The following is a 4346-nucleotide window of genomic DNA, read 5'->3' as shown; positions in this document are numbered from 1 at the left end:
TATTTGTTCAGCCTTTCCCCATCAAGTGAATATACCTTGATATTGCCTGCAATGCTTTTTCCTTGAAGGTAGCCATTGTTCAGCCACTGTCTTTTCTGCCAACATTTGATTACAACTCACATGACTCGTATGCATTCTCATTCCATTAAAGTTGACTTTCCCCCAATTAATTATCCCTGCTCTGGATTGCTCCTTGTCCTTTTCCATGGCCAGCCTAAACCTTATGATACAGTGGCCACTGTCCCCTAAATGCTCTCCCACTAATATTGATCCACTTGGGCCAACGCATCCCCAGATCTGGTTCCAACGGTGCCTTCCATCTCGTTGGACCGGAAACACACTGCTGTAGAAAATTACATTGAACATGTTCCAGGGACACTCACCCCTCTTGTACCTTTGCACTATTCCTATCCTAGTCTATATTTGGATAATTGAAGTCCCCCATTATAATGTTATGATATGGCAGAAGGTAATTGCCAGGCTGACCAAATCCCAAACAGAAACCTGGCCAAGCTATCACAATGATTTTGCAACGAGAAGGTATGTACATTGAAGTCAGAAATAAAGGTCCCTCTACCACATTTGGAGATTTTAAAGATTAGACTAAAACATTTACTAACAAAAGAAAACTTAAACACTCTAGATTTCAGTTACACAGTTACATTTAGTCTTACAACAGCTGCTGAAAGAGTTCTACTTAGCTAGACCCCAAAATAAACACCCTTTTCAGGCAACAGTCCAAATAGATTCTTAATCTATAAAACATCCAGTAATATTACCATATGCACCTACTGTTGTTAAAAGGGAGTTATTTCACAGCTTCTCGCTCCATCTCACTTGACACTGCAACTCCAAAGCTTTTAACAAAACCTTGTTTTAACAAGCACGCACTTCTCTGGGGTGGCTGGAGGCTGTTTTTCCCAGGTCTGTTTTACACAGTCCACCTTTCAAGATCTCCCATGGCCACTCTCCATACAACTTTCCACCTTTCTTTAAATATATTTTCCCCCTTTTGATCTGTAATTCCCATTGTTTCACCCTTTCTTTGAAAGTTACTTTTCCTGGAATATAAAAATCTTTCATGTTGTCCTTGTGGCCAGTACTTTCGGGAAAAACAAACTTATGACCTTTGCCTCACCTATCTTGCCAGTTGTAAAACATCTTATCATGTCCCTTTGAAAATAAAGCAACCACTCAATTTATCTACAAATGCAATGTTAGCTCTAGCCTATTTCTTACTTAGCTCACCCACTCCCTTAGATGATTCAAACCTTGCTGCCTGGCTGTCTGCAGTTTAATTAAACTAGACACCCACACAAACATACATACACACAGCCCCACAAGCCTGCTTTAAAGTATCCCACAGTAATATTAGGAAAAAATGATGTTTCCTTTTCAATAATTACTCTATATTTCTTGCACCTCTGTGTAATTTGTTTCTCTACATCCCTTCCACTAGTTGGTGGTCTATATACTACAGCAATCAATGTTATTATACCTTTTTCATTCCTTACCTTTAGCCAGAGAAATTCCATCCTTGAACCCTCTGGAACATCCTCTCTCTCCAGGACTGTAATACCACCTTTAATCACCACCACCACTGCCACTCACCACCACCCACCACCCACCATTTTCTTCCTTTCCTGTTTCTCATAAATACCTTGTACCCACAAAAATTAAATGTCCAGTCCTGCCTTTCTTTGAGCCAAATCTCTGTTATGGCAATAATATAACAATTCCATTTGCCAACCTATGTCTATAGTTCACCACTCTTAATAACAACACTCCATGCATTCATGTACATGCACATTAACCTTGATTTAGGCTTTTTTTTTTTGCTTTCTCCCCTATTCTGACCCCATCTAATGACTTTACGATTGCCTACTCTATCAAATACTCCAAGCACTCTATTTACCTTGATATTTCTCTCTGGTATATCCTCCTTATCAATTAATACTTCTCTACTTCCCACTGCCAGTTTTTTCCTCTGCACTCTGATATTTTCCTCGGGCTGCCGACCCCCTGTCAATCTAGTTTAAACCCTCACCAACAGCACCAGCAATCCGCCAGCAATCACTAGTGTGAGGACACTAGTCCCAGAACTGTTAAGGTGTAAATCGTTCTTCTTGTACAGGTCCCACCTGCCCCATAACCAGTCCCAATACCTCAGAAATCTAAAGACCTCCCTCCAAAGCCCTCCCTCCTCCTCCATTTCTCCAGCCATGCATTGAACTGCTCAATCTTCCTATTCTTATGCTCACTAGCACGTGGCACTAGAGTAATCCTGAGATTACTGCCTGCTTTTTAAGTCCCTTCCTAACTCTCTAAAATCTGCTTTCAGGGCCTCATCCCTTTTCCTACCTACATCATTGATCCCAGTGTGGACTACAACCTCCGGCCGTTCACCCTCCCCCAAAAGAATGTCCTGCAGCCACTCTGACATCCTTGGCCATAGAAAGATCAGATATGTTATGACGGATTAAAAAAGATTTTAAATTGAATTAAGATACTAAAAAAAAAATTAGAAATGAGAGCAGCGGGGAGATGGAGGACGGAAAGATGTTTAGAATTGTCAATCCCGATTTTGACCTGACTGGGAATGTGGCAGGTTCAGTTCAGACATCCAATTCACACACTGCCTAATTTTGTCCCCTGTGACTTCAATGCAAACATGAAAAATGGTGTGTGACGAAAAGTGGCCTCATTTCCTTCAAGCCAGTTAGGTTAAAACAGGGGCAAGATCTGTGTGTGTGTGTGTATGTGTGTGTTTGCACGTGTGTGTGTGTTCGAGCGTGTGCACACGCGTGTGTGTGCGCATGCTTTTTTAAATTTGGAAGTTATACTGTGGCCTGAACTTTTGCAGGGACTGAAAGGGCCTCCAGCTTAGCTAAAATGATGCCGGAACCGGCATTCCGGAAGTCCTATCCCAGAATCTAGCACCCACCATTTTTGCCGGGGGAGTTGTGGTGGGGGTGCAAGGAATGAGGGCAGGTTGCAGCTTGCACAGCTGTGGTTCATGGAGGATGTTGTACATTGAAAAGTGAAGCTACGTTCGAATAGATTACATTTTTGTTAGTGGCCTTTAGACCTTTGATGAAAAAGTCAAAAGCTGCCGAAGGTGTTTGGAGAGGTAGAGAGAGTACCATTTTCAATAGGTCCAAGGAGACCCTTGGAAGAGGTCCAGGTACCTTTTTGAGAGAGGGAAGGTACCTTCTGGAAGGGGTAGGGTGCCCTTTGGTGTTGGTAAGCATATATAGGGATTAGCTTAAAAGTGGATAAGTTCTGAGAAACTGTCATGCTTTCAAGGTATTTAAATCTTCTGCCCTATAAATGTTCTAAAAATGGTTTGCAATTTAAAAAAAATCCATGTTTGCAATGTCACTCTATCGACATAAGCCTGAGGACTATCATTAAAGAATTTGTGTTGCATAACTGATTCCACAACATATCATTATCAGAGAGGAATCCTCGTCAGTTCACCATGTGATTGGCAGTTCCAAGTGATTATAAAGTTTTTGATGTGGAGCCAAGAATGCATGTGACGTTAGGAAGGATTAAGTACTTGAATGAAATGTTTGCTTTTATAAGGGTTAGGTAGTTGAAGGAATTTAAATGTATCGAATGGGTTATTATGAATGAACTTATTCATTTTAATAAACTCTACAATAGACACAAAAGTACTTTATTTTATTTAATCTCAGCATAGCTCCTGAGGTCTGCCCAAGGTGAATACTGGGTGGGTCGGCATGCAGGGTGTAGAGACAAAGAGTGGTGGATGAGGGGCATGGATTGGCATGAGTTGGCTTTAGTTGACATAGGGGCTATAAAGGGCTATGGGGGTCAGTAGAGGGGCATAGGTTGGCACAGGGGGTATGAAGGGCCACGTGGGTGGGAGGACATAATGTGGAATAAGTTGGCATCTATGGGGAATGAGGAGTGTGTGAGGTAGTGAGGGCTAGAGGGCTTTTTTTTTTGATTTACTCTTTTCCTTAAAGTCCTGAAGCACCAAGGCGAGCCTTTCAAACAGCCTGCCTCTTCACATAGTCACCCTTATAGCTGTCTTTGCACTGTTTCCTGGATCAACGGGCCTGTCTCCTGCTGACAGCTGCCCTCCTGGGTCAAAAATTCGAACATCTGGGGCGCTTCTCCCTAGTTGTTTTTGTGGGGCAGGGGATTTTCCTGACTCTGCGCTCCCAACCCGGGAGCGAAAACTCAGCCCTGCGTTTTGACATAAGCCTTTACCCCATGATGCTGGTGCCTATTTTTCGGTCCAATAGCGCACAAACTAAAAGCAAGCAACATTGCTGAGCCCAGAGACAGGTCTTTCCAGAATCTGTCAGCAAAAA

The sequence above is a fragment of the Carcharodon carcharias genome, chromosome 19 (assembly GCF_017639515.1).
Source record: "Carcharodon carcharias isolate sCarCar2 chromosome 19, sCarCar2.pri, whole genome shotgun sequence".
In the NCBI taxonomy this organism is placed as follows: Eukaryota; Metazoa; Chordata; class Chondrichthyes; order Lamniformes; family Lamnidae; genus Carcharodon; species Carcharodon carcharias.
This window is presented reverse-complemented; position numbering follows the sequence as displayed.